Here is an 18197-nt window from a genome sequence, read left to right on the forward strand (position 1 = left end):
CCCCCCTGACGTCCGATTCACCACCCCCCCCTCGCAGGACCGCTCGCACCCCCACCCCGAAGGACCGCTCGCACGCACCCGCACCCCCACCCCGAAGGACCGCTCGCACGCACTCCCACCCGCACCCGCACCCCCACCCTGAAAGACCGCTCGCACCCCCACAGCCTCCCGACCCCCCCCCCATCATGTAGAAGCTCCTACCGGTGTCCTGCTGCCTCTTCTTGGCGGTCCCGACTCCCCGACACAATCGGGGCAAGAGGGAGCTCAAGCCCTCTTGCCCCAGCCAACCGCGGCACCCCCGACACGATCGGGGCAAGAGGGAGCTCAAGCCCCGAGGGGGGAGGGGGGTTTGCGTCGAGGGCAGGAGGTCCTGGGATCCCTCCTGCCCGTAATGTAGTGCGGTGTGGGGGTAGGGGGTCGCCATGGCCAGGAGGGTTTGGGCTCCCTCCTGGCCCGAACAACTAGCGGGGGGGGGGGGAGTCGCCAGGGCCAGGAGGACTTGGGCTCCCTCCTGGCCCGATATTGTCGGGGAGTTGGGGAGTCGGCGGGTCAAGAGGGCTTAGGCTCCCTTTTGCCCTGATCGTGTCGGGGAGTCGGGGGGGGGCAAGAGGGCTTGAGCTCCCTCTTTCCCCGATCGTGTCGGGTGTCGGGATCGCCAAGAGGAAGCAGCAGGACACCGTAGGAGCTTCTACATGATGGGGGGGGGGTCGGGAGTCTGTGGGGGTGCGAGCAGTCCTTCAGGGTGGGGGTGCGGGTGCATGCGAGCGGTCCTTCGGGGTGGAGGTGCAAGCGGCCCTGCGGGGGGGGGGGTGAATCGGACGTCGTGGGGGGAAACTATGTAAAAAAAATTTTGTATAACGCGCAAGGGTGTGCGTGGTACGTAAAACCCACGTATAATGCGCGCGTTATATGCGAGAAAATACGGTAGTTCAATGCAGTAACCTCAGTCTGAATAATACCTTCTTTATTATTCCATTTAGATATTGTTCCACAGATAATCCAGAATCCACAATTACTTCCAATATCTTAATTTCTGTATGAATTCATAAAAATATAAGTTTAAGACAAATTTGATCTACAGAAAACAGGGGACCTCAGCTCAAAGGAATGGGAATGAAATTTCTTCTCCGCCTCTGCCCTCCTTGCCTGGTGGCTCCCCTGTCTCATACAAAAAAAAGAAATCCTCCAGCCACACTAGCCAAAGACCTCTTCCCAGCTGAAACACTTGCAACCTGAGCAGCCAGTAGCAGTGCCTTCAAGTCATTGCCGTGCCAGCCCCTGCACATGCTGTGTTTCACGCATGTGTGCATGCTTGAAAACTAAGAATGCACAGGTGGGGGGCAGCAGCAGCTCGGGTGGGGGACAGCAGCAGCTCAGAAATACTGCCACTGACTGCCCAGGTTGCAAACATTCCGGCCAGAAGGACATCTTCTGCTGGTGGAACATGGGAGATCCTTGTCAGTCAACCCAAGGAAGCACCAATTTTGGCTAAGCATTAGCCCATAGTAAATAATTCCAGAATTTTCTTTTAATTGAACATGAGATCTTAAAGATCTAAGCACTCAGTCCAATTGACTTAAATAAATACTAAATAAAATACCGGTTATAGAGGAGATCCCTGTGAAGTTCTTTGGGATAAATGCCAAGCCTTTGGTAATTCCTTGCTATAGAAAAACTTGAACAGTTCTATTTCTCAAAAATCCAGTATATATGTATGAGATGGATTTGCATGTACTGCCTCCTTGAGATGCAAATCTTTCTCATGCATATTGTGACAGGGAAGCTCCTGTCATGGCTAAAAAGACTGCTAGCCCAGTCAAAAGTACAGCCCTCAAACCAGCTATCCCTAAAACAAAGCCTGTACATCCTGCTAAAAGTCCAATTTCAGTACAGAAAGAAAGAAAAGAGAAAAGGCAGGGGATATCCCAACCAGAAATTCAGGCAGGGGGGGCACACAAAACACTGTCTATCCCCTATTACTCCTTTGCCAGAGCTGAAGAGAAACCAAGAATCAACCCAGCAGGGGGTGGGGCTAACCAGGGAGTCCTGCAGTCAGGTCTGCTAGAGAAAAGATTGCAAGTGAATAAATTAGCCCCAGCTGATTCAAACGGGGAGGGGGAGAGAGAGGGGGAAAGAAAGCAGAGCTTGGCACACGGAGAGCAGTTTTGAAACTTTTTATTTCCACCATAAACAGGGGTTTTCTCCAGACCCACAAGGAATGGCAGGAAGCCTGTCTCCAGAAAGGTACTGTAGCTACCTAGTTCAGCCTTGGGGGGGGAAGGACTGGAGGATTATTCAGACCAGGAAGAAACCTGTTTTGAGAAATTTCCAAACACCCAGAGAGGGGGGATAGGAGGTGGAGAGAGAAGCAGAAGAATTAATGGAAACTGGAGAGGGTTACTCTAACCCCAGTGATACAGGGTGGGGGATCTCAGAGAGAATGGGAACCTGAAGGCCTTGAGCATGCGCAGATGCTCGATCAAGGCCCAGCGCGAAGAAGAAGGCAGATCTTCGGGCAATGGCACCGGCATGTCCTGTGCGCTGGTGCTGGTGCCGGTGCCAAATGGGGGTTAGGAATGTGATCGGGTGGGTGGGTGCGACGCGAGCGGGGGTACACCGAATTGCGGGTGGGAGGCGCCACGAGCGGGGGGATGGTGAATCATGCGGGGGGAGTCGAAATGAGCAGGGGGATGGCGGATCATGCAGGGGGGGGGGCCTTCATGAGCAGCGGGGAGCAATGCCTGTTCTTGGGGGGGGTAGAGCAGCGCCACTGGCCTTGGGGGATGGGGGTTGGTGGGAACGAATCAAGCGAGTTTCCCTTAGTTCCTATGGGGAAACTCGCTTTGATATACGAGTATTTTGGTTTACGAGCATGCTTCCTGAACGAATTATGCTCGTAAACCAAGGTTCCACTGTATTTGTATTTTTTTACTGTATTATTGTATTTCGCTGATTGTCTAGCTCTTTTTAGTGTAAACTGCATAGAACTTTTGGTTATGGCGGTATAAAAGAATAAAATTATTATTATTACTAGTTTTTAAACCCGTTACATTAACAGGTGCAAGAATAGATGTCTGTCTGTCTTTCTTTCTGTCTCTCTCCCTCCTGCTGTCTTTCGTTCTGTCTGTCTCTCTCCCTGGCCCCCTTTGTCTGTCTTTCTGTCTTTCTCCCTGGCCCTGTGTCTTTATTCCTTACTTTTTGTCTCCCTCCCTCCCTCCCGCTGTCTGTCTTTCTTTCTATCTGTCTTTCTTCCTGCCTACCTATGCAGCAGCAGCAGCAGCAGCATTTCCCCCACACACACACTTTACTGTACAGCAGCCACAGCCGCATTCCCTCCCCCAAATTCTGACTGAATGGATCCACATGAGAGATCTGACAGTTATTTCACTTCATTTCCGACAATCAAATTTTGTCTGAATATTTTCCCTGAACCGGGTCTTCAGACAATTAAAGTTGGGGCGCAGGGGGGCGACGGACTTGTAGTGCTGTTGACGGCTTTCGGGCCAAGTTGCCAGCACTGGACCTCTTAGAACTGAGATCTAGTGGGGCCCCAGTGGGCGCGTCTATTTCGGCTTCTTGTCCTTTCTGTGAATGAAAGACGAATGCTGGGGCACCTCCCTTCCGCCTGCTGAGCTCTTAGTAGGCCGCCCAGCCTTGGACAAAGCGTGCCTCACTTCACCAGAAAACTCCGGAGTGGTGGCTTCGGCCTTGCCCTCCTCCCACTTTTTTTCCGCCTTCTTCATTGCCCCATCGGACTTCAACTGGACAACAGTAGAGACTATAACGGGATCAGGGCCGACAAGGAAAAAAAAAGAAAAAAACATTCCCTACCTGTATTACCAACTGCCTCACGCATGCACACTCCTGCCGGCCATGGACCTACAGATCACGGATCAGGGATCACGCAAGTAAGAGTGCGCATGCGCGCTTAGCGTTTTATTATAGTAGATTAGTGGGACAAATTGCTAATCTTTAAAATAGAGTAAGAAAATACATTTTTGCCACTTGATTTTTGCACTGTAATTTTGAGTAGTGCTGATACCTGTAGTGCCTGAGTAGTGCTGGCAGAACTGTTGCTAGGAGCAGCCAGCAGCCCCATATGGGGAGAGCTTAAGAATCCAAGAGACTGTAAAGTATATATATATATTTTTTTTTTGCTTAAGTGATGCTGACAAAGACTTTCCAAGTCCCTGGACTGATTCATAGAGAGCAGGCACTGGAGTGAAGTGAACTGTATTACCAGAAACTGTTAAAAGCAATTATTTTGGTTTTGGATAATTTTTCTGTTGCCTACAATAAACCCAATTAAGTTTTGTTTATAAGAAATCCAGTGTCCGGGTTTTCCTTCTACCAACCACATAAAAGGCGCACTGAAAATCTTACCTGTGGGGCCTGGCCCAGCCACAATATTTATTGTGGATATTCTGAAAACCTGATCTGCCTGTGACTCTCGAGGACCGGAATTGCCTACCCCTGCACTAGACCACCAAGGTTTTTTTTTTGGGGGGTGGGAAGATATCTTTAGAGGGCTGGGGGATCGGGGGAGGGAGTGACTTAGGTCCTTTGCAGCTGAGCCGGCAGCTCCTGGTCTCCCTGTCGGTTCAGCGACAGGAGAATCCCCAAACAGCTGAGAAGCAGGGGAAGTTCTGAAGATGTTGGCAGGGAGAGCAGGGACTGCTGGCTCAATTGCAAAGGACTTTTTATTTTGGGGTTTTTTTTTAATGAGTGCAGCTGCAGGTTACTGAGCAAGATGGGTTCGATGGGACTAGGTGTAATATTAATCGCATGGGTTAGGGACTGGCTTAGGGGTAGACGTCAGAGGGTAGTGGTTAACGGTACCCTCTCCGATACGACGGAGGTGACCAGCGGAGTGCCTCAAGGCTCAGTCTTGGGCCCAATCCTATTTAACATCTTCGTAAGTGACTTGACTGAGGGGCTGCGAGGTAAAATTACATTATTCGCCGATGACGCCAAACTATGCAACATAGTAGGCACAAGCTCATCGGACGAAGGCATAGTGCCTGACAAAAGCTCAATGCCTGACAGTATGGCGCAGGACCTACTCCTGCTGGAGCATTGGTCAAAGACTTGGCAACTAAGTTTCAATGCCAAAAAATGCAAGGTCATGCACCTTGGTGGCAAAAATCCATGCAGGACTTACACCCTAAATGGTGAGATCCTAGCAAGGACTGTAGCAGAACGCGACTTGGGCGTGATCATTATCAAAGATATGAAGACTGCCAATCAGGTGGAGAAAGCTTCCTCCAGGGCTAGGCAAATCATGGGTTGTATCCGCAGAAGTTTCGTCAGCCGTAAGCCCCAGGTTATTATGCCATTGTACAGATCCATGGTGAGACCCCCATCTGGAATACTGTGTGCAGTTCTGGAGGCCGCATTATCAAAAGGATGTGCGGAGAGTTGAGTCGGTTCAGCGAATGGCCACCAGAATGGTTTCAGGACTCAAGGATCTCCCGTATGAGGAACGGCTGGATAAGTTGCAGCTATACTCACTCGAAGAACGCAGAGAGAGGGGAGACATGATCGAGACGTTCAAATATGTCACGGGCCGTATCGAGGGGGAAGAAGATCTCTTTTTTCTTAAAGGACCCTCGGTGACAAGGGGGCATCTGTGGAAAATCAAGGGTGGGAAATTTCATGACGATACCAGAAAATATTTCTTCACCGAAAGGGTGGTTGACCGTTGGAATAATCTTCCACAGCAGGTAATTGAGGCCAGCAACGTGCCAGATTTTAAGAAAAGATGGGATTGGCATGTCGGATCTCTTCATGGAGGTAGATAGGGGGTGGGTCTTTGGTTTGGGCAGACTGGATGGGCGTGGCCCTTTTCTGCCGTCAGTTTTCTATGTTTTCTATGTTTCTATGTGTATGTTGTGTGCCTCATACAATACATGCATAGCAGCTATCAGCACTCTTACTGCCTCATACAGCTTCTGAGCATTGAGGCCTCACTTTTTACCTCCTGACTGATTCCTGCAAACTGCGCAAGCTTGGAATGATCATTTTATTATTCTTCTACCAAGATAGGCAGTCTGATTCTGAAGACAGTAGGTGAGGTAATTAAGAACAAGAATATTACTAATTATGAGGGTGAATAAAAAATTAAAGGCAATTGTTAAATTACACAATAACTGGAACAGAGCTAGCAAAATGCCTTTAGTCATGTGACAGCCATGAGGTCAGAAACATGGATGCTCCATTGCAAGATTGCACCACTGAAGAACATGCAGTAGTGGAAATTCACCATTGACTCAATATGGACATAGCACCAAGGATCAACAAAAGGTTTATAAGTGGGTAAAAAGGTTTAAAGTGGGAAGAACAGCTGTAACCAACAAAGGACGTTCTGGTCGCCCATCAACATTGCGCATACAAGAGCGCATTGACAGGGCAGATGCCTTGATTAGAGTAGACCAATGGATAACGGTATCTCAATTGGTTGCAAATTTGGATATCAGCTATGGATCTGCATTTGCCATAATGCATGATGACTTCGGATACAATAAATACTGCGCATGATGGGTTCTCAAACAGCTTACTGATCTGCAACAGTGTGTGGAGGTTGCAACCCAGTTCCTGAGACGGTGTGAAGATCAGAGTATTCTAGACAGACGAGACATGGGTGCACCACTGCAATCCGGAAAGCAAAAGACAAAGCATGATGAAATAAAAGAAGTGGTGTTCACCTGACTTCAGGAGCAGCCAAGAAACTTCTCTGCAGGAATGCAGAAGCTTGTTGAATGATAACAACAAATGCATCATCTTACATGGAGACTATGTGGAAAAGTGATATGTTCAATTACTCAGTTACTTCAATTAAAGCCGTCAAATATATTTAGCCTTTACTTTTTGATTTACCCTCGTAGTATGATATGCATGCATGAACTACCCATGTACACATTTTCCTGGTTGTACTTATGGAAATCACAAATTTGTAAAATTTTATAAGATATGCTACAAAGTTTTTTGTATTTGAGACAGAGAATCTGGTTTCTGGTTAGCCCTGTTTTTCAGCACTGACAAAATAAACTACTTTCACATATTGCAATGATGACTGTTTATTAATGGATAGGAATCTAGAGAATAACTGGATTGTTTTGGGTTGCCCAGAGATAAGAAACATAAAAACATGATGGCAGATAAAGGCCAAATGGCCCATCGTCTGCCCATCTGCAGTAACCATTATCTCTTCTCTCTAAGAGATCCCACGTGCCTATCCCACACCTCCTTGAATTCAGATAGACTCGTGTTTCCACCACTTTTTCCAAGAGACTGTTTCACACATCTACCACCCTTTCTGTAAAAAAGTATTTCCTTATATTACTCCTGAGCCTATCACCTCTTAACTTCATCCTATGCCCTCTCATTCCTGAGCTTCCTTTCAAAAGAAAGAGACTCTATTCATGTGCATTTACGCCACATAGGTATTTAAATGGCTCTATCATATCTCCCCACTCCTGCCTTTCCTCCAAAGTATACAGCTTGAGATCTTTAAGTCTGTCCCCATACACTTAAGAAAATTTTTCTTGCTCCAGTATGACTGCATCCTTCTGTCTGGTCCCCGCAAAGCCTTTGAATCTCATTTTATTTTTTCATTCTGTTACTGCATAGGTAATCTGGCATTATGGAAACTTTGAAAGTGGTTTATTTGATTGAATAACTTGGCCAAATACTTCTGCTTGCACTTTTGACATTTCCATTTCACAGCTGGGAATATTTCTGATTTAATCCGAGTGTTACACTCTGGGTTGGTTTGAAGATATTCTTTTTTTTCCTGTTTGAAGGATTCTCAAGCCCTTCTAAGCAATGCCCCTCTTTACTGGTTGCGGGGCTTCCAGGTCTGTCCCTTTAGCATTTAAATATAGGCATGCCAATGCTGGTTTACCTATTGTTCATATAGATCAGGCTCCCTCACTGCCTGTGCAAATATATAGAACTGCCTCCTTTTATACAAAGTTTATCACGCCAATGAATAATAATAATAATAACAATAATAATAACAACAACAGTTTATATACTGCAGGACCGTGACGTTCTATGCGGTTTACAAAGATTAAAAGATGGTACAAATTAATTGAACTTAATAGAGGTGAAAGAAAGTGGTTAATAGGTCAAGGGAACAGTTATTGAAGGTTCCTAGGGTTACTAGATTTCTTCAAGAAAAAAAAAAAAAGAGGACATGTGGCCCCACTCCATTCCACCCCAGCCCTGCCCCCACACAAACCTCTTCTCCTTCCCTGAATCTGGGCCATGTCTCGAGGGCCTCCGAATTAGTGATGCAATGTCATCATACGTGATGCTGTGTCATAGTGTCGTTTCCGCACATGCTCGGAGGCCCTCCAGAGGATCGTGGGACCTTCTAAAACCAAAAGAGGACATGTCTAGGTTTTCCCGGAAGTCTGGTAACCCTAAAGTTTCCTGAATCTGAAAACTCTCACCAGTGAGGAAAAAAGGGGAGACAGAGAAAAGTATCAATATGCCATCCTCTAGGGAGGAATTTGCATTTGGCTCCTGCCTGAGCTTCCTGGGTAGAAAGGTACTTCTAGCCTGTAGATTTTCTCCAGGTTTCTGCAACAATTCCACAAACTACAAATCACTTAGGATTCGGCACTCTGTTAGATATTTCTTGCCACAAAATCTACAGTAAACAGTCTTTAACCCTTAGTATCAAGGAGGCTTAGCTTTCTCCGTTCCCCCTAAGGGCAAAGTTTCTCTATAGTCTCTGAATTCCCCAGAGCTTCCGCTCTGTCTTTTAAATCCAACCAGCGATATCATTCCCAGCCTGAATGTTCATCAGTTCAAGGCTCACCAGACAACTCCTGGAAAGTCTAGAAACTTTTCTCTGGAAATCCATAAAGCTGCTGCAGGTCTCGTCCTCACAGTGCATAAACTGCAGCAAAGTGGGGAAAAATAAGGTTGAAGGACACTTTAGTTACAAAGTTCATTCAATGAATCCACTTCAGCCTGCTTCCTGTTCTTCAGGAATAGGTTTTCCCCTCCTCCTCCCTTTCAGCTAATCAAACCTCTGTTTCTTCCCTGCAGCTGACTGGCTCAAAGGAAGAAACAACAACAAAAAAAAAAACCAGGGCTGCAAGGAAAGACACTACTTTTTACCTCTTGCTTTATCATGTCTTCACCATGACAGGCAAGAGGAAGGTCCCACTCTCATGTTCTCTATGCGCTGTCCAGGCTCCCACCCCTCCTTGCTTTTCCCATGTCGGTTGCCAGCAGGTAACAGTGATGCTCTTTTAGTCCTTCTGCCAGCAGCAATGACAATGTAAGAGAGGAAAATCGTGCTGTGACTGAGCTCTGCAACCAGTTGCAGGGGATGAGGTTAGGGGAGGAGGGATATGAGTGAACCATTTTCAGGGGATGAGGGATATGAGTGAACCGGCAAGTTGCCTCAATTCTGCCTTCCCTCCCCTCCAACAGAGTACTGGCACCTTTCTTTCTAAGAAAAAAAGCATTGAAAAGGGATGTATAAATAAAACATTTTTATTTTGGAATTCTTCCCCTATTTTGGGGCGTTTTTTTCTCTTTTGGCTTTATTTCTCATATTTGTTTAAAAAAATTTACACATAATTTTTTTTAACATAAATGACTAAAATTATATCATGTTAATTTGTTGGCTAACATGAACCATCCCCCCTTTTACAGAATTGTAGCGCAGGTTTTAGCGCCAGCCGCCGCGGTAACAGTTCCAACGCTCATAGGGATTCTATGAGCATCGGAGCTGTTATTGTCACGGCCGGCGATACAAACCGCACTATGGTTTTGAAAAAGGGGAAGCATATATGTTAAAAATACATTTTACCCATTAGAATTTTTTAGCATGCATGACTCAAATTATAGCATATTTATTTGAGGGCTAATGTGCATGAAATCACATGCTACTGAACCATATTTTACTGGTCAGAAATCCCTTTCAATCCCATAGCTGCTAATTTGGAAGCTCGCATGAAGTTTGTCAAATAAAGCATCTTCAGCTATCAGACTTTTCAAGTCACTGTCTTTATGTGATCTGGATTGAATATTTCTTACTTCCATTGTCTTCTTGGACGTGCCGTCTATCATTGCTACAGATGTGTCCTGTTGGAATGCAATTACAGTATCCTGTTGCTCACACTGTCCAATGAAAAGACATGAGACACCAGAATTTCCTAAAAATAATTCTTTGCCAATTACTTCTTGATCGTTTGCTTTAATATGGAATGCACATTGCTTCTTACTGAACCCAGTTGGGCTATTACAAGATGGTAGCAAGTCAGTGGGGCGATGCACACGGTTCATAGACTAAACTGCCGAAGACAAAGGCGCGCGCCGACAACTGGGCGCAAGATGGAAGCGCGCGCCAAAGAAAAAGAGTGTTTTTAGGGGCTCCGGCAGGGGGGGGGGTTTGTTGGGGACCCCCCCACACTTTACTTAATACAGATCGCAGCAGCGTTGTGGGGGTTTAGGGGGTTGTAACCGCCCTCATTATACTGGAAACTTAACTGTTTCCCTGTTTTTTAGGGAAAAAGTAAAGTTGTCAGTAAAATGTGGGGGGTTACAATCCCCCAAACCCCCCACAACGCGGCGCGATCTGTATAAAGTAAAGTGGGGGGGGGGTTCCCTCCCCTCCCCACCCCCCATCGGAGTCCTTTAAAACAGTCATTTTCTTCGGCGCGCACCTCCACATTGTGCTCAGTTGTCTGCGCGCGCCTTTGTCCCGACGCGCTTTTGACCTGACACCGATGCACACAGTTGTAGAGAAAGCAATATCTTTGCAGAGGTCTCTGGTAAGATTTCATCTATTCTCACATGTACTGTTCGCTTTATCTTTGGTTTTTAAAAAAATGGGAGCATATTACTCCTTTTTATCAGAGACATCATTGGTTACCGATAGAACCTAGAATTTTGTTTAAATTCTCTTGTATTTGTTATAAATCAGTTTTTGGTAGGTCACCTGGGTATCTTGTTCCTCACTTGGTCTTTGAATCACTCTAACAAGAATACACGCAGAGTGCACCTGTTTACATATCCCCCTACAAAATCTTGTCGTTCCAAGAAGTTTTTTGAGAGAACTCTCTCATTCCAGGCTGCTAAATTGAATATATGGCTTGGAAAAATTTTGTTAGAGGCTTCTTCCTATTTTGATTTCAGAAAACTGTTAAAGACACAACTATTCGATAGGTTGGTATCTTAATGCATCTTGTTTTAACTTAAGTTCTTTTTCTTATTTTAACCTGATGTATTTTATCCGTTTGTACTTTTATCTGCATTGTATGTTTTAGCTCTACTTTTTGTGAACCGCCTTGAACTTTCCCGGTATGGTGGTATACAAGAATAAATTATTATTATTAATGGGCCACCTAAATGGACACACTAACCCAACCCCCTTTTTAAAAACTGTAGCACAGTTTTTAGCACAGGTCACGGCGGTAACAGCTCCGACGCTCATAGCTGTTACCACTATGGCCCGCACTAAAAACCATGCTACAATTTTGTAAAAAGGGGGGAGGGGGAAGTAAGTGTTCCTTTTACTAAACTACAGGGAAAAGTGGCCTTTATGCACCCTTGTGTGTCTTTCCATGTGCTAAGGCACTGCTCTGGAAAATGGCCATTCTGTAAATGTTTAGACAAAAAAAGAAGACAAACTACTCCACTCGATTTTCATGAAAAGACAAACATCAAAATAGTGGAGTGGGCATATAAATTCACATAATATTCAAAAAAGGTTCTTCAACAAACTTCTAAATACACTCTCCAAGACATCAAAAAAAGTAGTTTGGGTATTATTGTTAGTTTAACTTGTTTGATTTCATGATTTGTAGTTTTTGAAGTACGTATTACTGTATTTTGTTCAAATGCATGTTTGCATTGGCTGATTGATTTTGTTTGATATGCTGCAGGTGATCGCTGCAGATATTGCATTCTTATTATGTGGAACAGGGCTACGTGGGGATAATGTGGCTTCTGATCTCCTGATGAAGCTATAGGGCGAAACGGGCCCCGTTGGGATCAGTGACCAGAGATCAGCGATCATGGTATCAGTTTGTAGATATGATTTTTGAGGATTGTTTGTGTGTCTGTTTTATTATGTTTTTATAATATTAGGTATGTAAATCATGTAAACCATTTAGTTTTAAACGGTATAGAAATTTTTTAAATAAAAAAATATGGGATTAATCCTCAGAAGCTAAGAGCTCCTTTTACTAAACCGCGTTAGGGCTTTAACGCACAGAATAGCACATGATAAATTGCAGCGCGTACTAGACCTTAACGCCAGCATTCAGCTGGCGTTAGTTCTAGCCGCGTAGCGCAGGTTTAGCGCACACTAAAATGATGCGTGCGCTAAAAACGCTAATGCAGCTTAGTAAAAGGAGCCCTAAGTTCCATTTATGATTTTTCATTTAATTAATTTTGATATTGTTGGTATTTGGGGGACATCTTAGACCAATGATTGACAGAATATCCCATTGAATTGATCAACGTAAGCTGCTCTATTGTGAGCTGGGAAAAGGAGTCAGGTCTTCCACCTAACCAATATTATTACAACACTATTTTTCAGCCAACATATTGGATGTTTATGCAAACTTTTTTTGATGCTTTGGGGAGTGTTTTGAGAAGTTTGTTGAAGAACTTTTTTTGACTATTATGTAAATTTATATGCCCACCGCATTATTTTCATGTTTTAAATGTGCCATCAGTGCATAGCTGTTGACAAAAATTAGCACATGAGCACTTAACACCTATTTTATAGGGCTCATGCGCTAATACTGTGCTAACCAATTAATGCATGGTTAATAAATCTAAAATAATAAATAAATAGTGCTGACATGTCCCCTCTGCCGAGAAATCAAAATTATTTTTAGCACCATTTTCCACCCAGAGAAAACATGTGCATCCATTTATTAAAATAAACCCAACTGTATAATCACATCAATAAAATTACTAATTGCTTGGTTAATGCATGGTCTTGCAACGCAAAAATTGGTATCAACCAATGGCTTTCATGACACCAGAAAGTGGCACAAAAAATTTCTTAGAAGAAAACCGTTGCTTTGGCAGCATAATCAAAGTAATAGCTAGAACACAGCTGCTGCAGCTAAGATATTCTATCATCAATATGCTTTCAGTCACTTCTGCCTACTGTTTCTTCAGAGCTGAACAAAGCACAAATAAAGACTAGATAGAAAAAAAAATTAGAAAATTGCTTTATTGAGCAGGAAAAGCAGGAAAAGCCTTTATGTTTGAAGGTGCCTAAGCTCAGCCTCAGCCTCCCCCCAGCTAGCCTCAGACCTCGCCCCCATAATAATACAGGTCCCCCTCCATATTCGCAGGTTTAGCATTTGTGACTTTGGTTATTTGCGAGTGTTCCATCAATAATTAAGCTTGAATATTTGACGGCCATAAGTACTGTAAATTAAATTTTGTAAAAAGTTAAGAGTTCGCTAAGGATATGTTTTTGCTGGCAATGTTCAAAACAAGCTGCTCGTCAGGCCCTAGGAACCTTCCCTCTGTTGCAACTTCTGTTGCTATATGGGCAGAACACGGCGGAAGAAAGCTTCAAGGATGGAACATAAGAACAGCCCTACAGGGTCAGACCAATGATCCATCTAGCCCAGTCTAAAAGCTGACAGAACCCAAATATGCTACCAATCCAGGACAAGCAGTGGCTTCCTTCATGTCTGTCTCAATGCAGACTATGGACTTTTCCTCCAGGAACTTGTCCAAACCTTTCTTCAACCTAGCTATGCTAACCACTATACCCACCTCCTCTGGCAATGAGTTACAGAGCTTAACTATTTTTTGAGTAAAAAATATTCCCTCCTATTTTTTTTAAGTATTCCCATGTAATTTCATTGAATTTCCCCTGGCTTTTGTACTTTTTGAAAGGGTGAAAAATCAAGTCACTCTTACCCATTCTACACCACTCAGGATTTTGTATATCTCAATCATATCCCCCCTTAAACATCTCTTTTCCTGCTGAAGAGGCCCATCCTCTTTAGTCTTCCCTCATACGAGAGGAGTTCCATCCCCTTTATCATTTTGGTCGCTCTTCCTTGAACCTTTAAAACCAGTAGAAAGAAATACTTTTTTACTCCAAAGAATAAAAAAATGTATACACTGCCTAAACCTAAGCAGTCAAACCCCCCCCCCCCCCAAATGTACAAAATAGTTAAGCTCCAGAACTCATTGCCAGAGGATGTAGTAAAAGTAGTTAGTTTAGCTCAGTGGTCTCAAACTCGCAGCCCACCAGGTAATTTTTTTGAGACCCTCAGTATGTTTATCATAATCACAAAAGTAAAATAAAACAGTTTCTTGATCATATGTCTCTTTAGCTATAAATTACAATATTATTATTAAGACTTAATGAAAGATTTATAAACTTTAAATAATTTTACCTCATGCAAAATTGTCATTTCTTTAATAAGACATTAACTATTTTTTTCTGCGTGCCCTCCAAGTACCTACAAATCCCAAAATGTGGCCCTGCAAAAGGTTTGAGTTTGAGACCACTGGTGTAGCTGGTTTTAAGAAACGTCTGGATGAGTTTCTAGAGGAGACAGACATGGAGGAAAGTCACTGCTTGCCTTGGGGTCAGTGGCCTGGAATGTTGCTACTCTTTGGGATTCTGTCAGATACAGTGATTTCTTTCTTTAATTTTATAGGCCATCCTCCTGGATTGGCCACTGTTGGAACGGGGTGCTAGGCTAGATGGAGTCTAGCTCACTATGACTATTCTTAAGTTCTTATGTCCTATCACCACTTTATTTATTTATTCATTCGATTTTCTTTACCGTTCTCCCCAGGGAGCTCAGAACAATTTACATGAATTTATTCCCTGTCTGTAATGGTGGGGTCACAATCTATCTAATGTACCTGGGGTAATGGTGGGTGGGGGAAAATTAAGTGACTTGCCCAGAGTCACAAGGAGCAGTGTGGGTTTGAACCCACAATCTCACGATGCCGAGGCTGTAGCTTTAACCCAGACATGGGCAACTCTGGTCCTCGAGGGCCGGAATTCAATCGGGTTTTCAGGATTTCCCCAATGAATATGCATGAGATCTGTTTGCATGCACTGCTTTCAATGCATATTTATTGGGGAAATCCTGAAAACCCCGATTGGATTCCGGCCCTTGAGGACCAGAGTTGCCCATGTCTGCTTTAACCACTGTGCCAGACTCCCTGCACCACTCTGCCCTATTACTATTATATTTGAGAGATCCACACCCCCTGTAGCACTCTGCCCTATTACTGCTACATGCAGAAGATCCACATTGCACTCAATATTCTGTTTTATTACCACTATGTTTAAGAAATCCATGTTTCCCACTATATGTGAAAGGTCCATGCTTCCAGTAACATTCTTATTTTATTTTAACTCTATATGAGAAATCCACACTTTTGATAGCTCTTTGCTCTCTTACTACCATATGTGAGAGATCCACATTGCATCCACCACTCTGTTTTCTGATCGTCATGTGCCAGAGATCCATGCTTACTGCAGTACTTTCCTCTCTTTCCTCTATATGCAAGAGAACAACAATTCCTGCAGCGCTCTGTTCTCTTGGCGGAGCCACTGTCCGCGCTCTTCAACCTCTCCCTTAGTACAGGCAGCGTCCCGTTGGACTGGAGGACGGCTAACGTCATTCCACTCCACAAGAAAGGCTCAAAGATGGAGACAGCAAACTACAGACCAGTGAGTCTAACATCGATAGTGAGCAAACTAATGGAAACTCTAATCAAACACCAATTAGATAAGATCCTGGATGAAGAGAATCTACGGGATCCCCGACAATATGGATTTACTAAGGGGAGATCCTGCCAATCCAACCTGATCAGCTTCTTTGACTGGGTAACGGGGAAGCTGGATATTGGGGAGTCCCTGGACATCGTGTACCTGGACTTTAGCAAAGCATTCGATAGCGTACCACACCGCAGGTTACTGAGCAAGATGAGTTCTATAGGATTAGGTAACACATTGACGAAATGGGTTGGGAGCTGGCTTGGAGGTAGGCTCCAAAGGGTGGTGGTGAACGGCACCCCCTCTGAAATGACGGAGGTGATTAGTGGAGTACCACAGGGCTCAGTCTTGGGCCCAATCCTATTCAACATCTTTATAAGAGACTTGGCAGAAGGGCTTCGAGGTAAAATAACATTATTCGCCGATGACGCCAAACTGAGTAATGTAGTGGGCAAATGCACAACAGACAAAGATTCAGTGCCCGACAACATGATGCACGACCTACTCCTACTGGAGCGATGGTCTAGGACATGGCAACTCAACTTCAATGCCAAAAAATGCAAAGTTATGCACCTGGGCAGCCAGAATCCATGCAAGTCTTATACCCTTAATGGCGAGATCCTAGCAAAAACGGTAGCAGAACGAGACTTGGGGGTAATCGTCAGTGAGGACATGAAGTCTGCCAATCAAGTGGAGCAGGCTTCGTCCAAGGCAAGACAAATCATGGGCTGCATACGAAGGGGTTTCGTCAGTTGTAAGGCGGAAGTCATTATGCCATTGTATAGATCCATGGTGAGGCCCCACCTGGAATACTGTGTGCAATTCTGGAGGCCGCATTATCGCAAGGATGTGCTGAGACTGGAGTCGGTGCAAAGAATGGCCACCCGGATGGTCTCGGGACTCAAGGATCTACCATACGAAAAACGGCTTGACAAATTACAGCTATACTCGCTCGAGGAGCGCAGAGAGAGGGGGGACATGATCGAGACGTTCAAGTATCTTACGGGCCGCATCGAGGCGGAGGAAGATATCTTCTTTTTCAAGGGTCCCATGACAACAAGAGGGCATCCGTTGAAAATCAGAGGCAGGAAACTACGAGGTGACACCAGGAAATTCTTTTTCACTGAAAGAGTGGTTGATCGCTGGAATAGTCTTCCACTACAGGTGATTGAGGCCAGCAGCGTGCCTGATTTTAAGGCCAAATGGGATCGGCACATGGGATCTCTTCACAGGGCAAAGGTAGGGGAGGGACATTAAGGTGGGCAGACTAGATGGGCCGTGGGCCCTTATCTGCCGTCTATTTCTATGTTTCTATGTTTCTATCAACTACAGGCAAAGGAATCCATGCTTCATCAAGCACTATAATACCACTGCATGCAGGAGACCCATAATTTCTGCAACACTCTGCTCTCTTTTTCCATCGCACTTCCTGCAGCACCTTACCCTATTAACGTTGCATACAAGACATCCAGGCTCTCTACTGCAGTGTGCTCTACTATCACTACATGCAAACGATCCATGCATACATACTACGGCTTTGTAAAGAGTGCTCAACAATGAAGCTATATCTGATAAATCCGTGGCCTCTACAGCTATCTGGCTACAGACAGTGCCACATTCCTTACAACACGTGACAGTAGTCATAATAAAAGAGAATAGTTCTGAAGCAGGAGAGAACACCGTTTGCAAATGGAGCGATCTACTCGTACTGCAGCCTTGGGTTTCACACTCACCGCAGTGCTTCATAAGTTTGTTAACCTGGTTCTCAAACGGCAGCAATCCAATGTTAGTCGTTTATAATCTTTTGGCTCATTGCCCACGCCCTCCAAACTGAAGAAAGTCGGTTCAAGGACTGAGCTAGTTGGAAACTCATTTCTCAGCCCTCAGTTGCTTAATTCTGTTTCCTTATTACTTCACCCTCTGGGTGTAACCTTCTACCCACTATTAGCAGCTGACTGCCGCAAAGCTGGACTTTTTTTTACTAGATGATTTGGCCTGCGATTATTGAGTCTTTTAATACTTCACTGAGAGCAGATAAGACAGACACAGCATTGCTGGAGAGGGCAAGTTGATAGGTACACACACAACAATGCCCCAGCGTGAATCCACTGTCTTTAACTGGCACAGCTGAATGTAACAATGCTGAGGATTGTACTGTACTCCCATTCATTATTTCAAAGTGGGGTGTTGAGTTCCCTCTCTGGCCCCATTCAGGTCCTTCTTAAGGCAGCTTTGAATTCTTAAAACCTGGCTCTCTGTGGCCATTGCCCCATTAATCTTAACCATGCTTATAACCAGTGTTCCCTCTAAGCGGGCGGGTGTTGTGAGCAAACTTTTTTCACCGTGAGCCAAAAATATCGGGCGCCAGCAAGTTATGAGCCAACTCGCCCGATTCTCCTCTCGCCGCCCTGCCATCTGCCGTACGCCTCTTCCGATCGTGCGCTGTGAC

General features: G+C 44.7%; 1 protein-coding gene across 10 annotated transcripts in view; it reads right to left on the reverse strand.

The window, feature by feature from the left end:
• The window catches only part of KBTBD11 (kelch repeat and BTB domain containing 11), a 59391-nt gene that overhangs the window by 8889 nt on the left and 32305 nt on the right, over positions 1-18197 (reverse strand). Inside the window, exon 1 of one of the 10 annotated variants that reach the window (XM_033939610.1) lies at positions 17482-17595. The exons of 7 other annotated variants lie outside the window; for them this stretch is intronic. The gene's annotated coding sequence lies outside the window, so the exon portion shown is untranslated. Of the gene's footprint in view, positions 1-8242; positions 8265-8827; positions 8909-17481; positions 17596-18197 lie in introns of those variants that run through there. 2 more of the 10 variants (XM_033939606.1, XM_033939612.1) reach the window with 2 other exon arrangements.

The sequence above is a fragment of the Geotrypetes seraphini genome, chromosome 3 (assembly GCF_902459505.1).
Source record: "Geotrypetes seraphini chromosome 3, aGeoSer1.1, whole genome shotgun sequence".
NCBI lineage: Eukaryota > Metazoa > Chordata > Amphibia > Gymnophiona > Dermophiidae > Geotrypetes > Geotrypetes seraphini.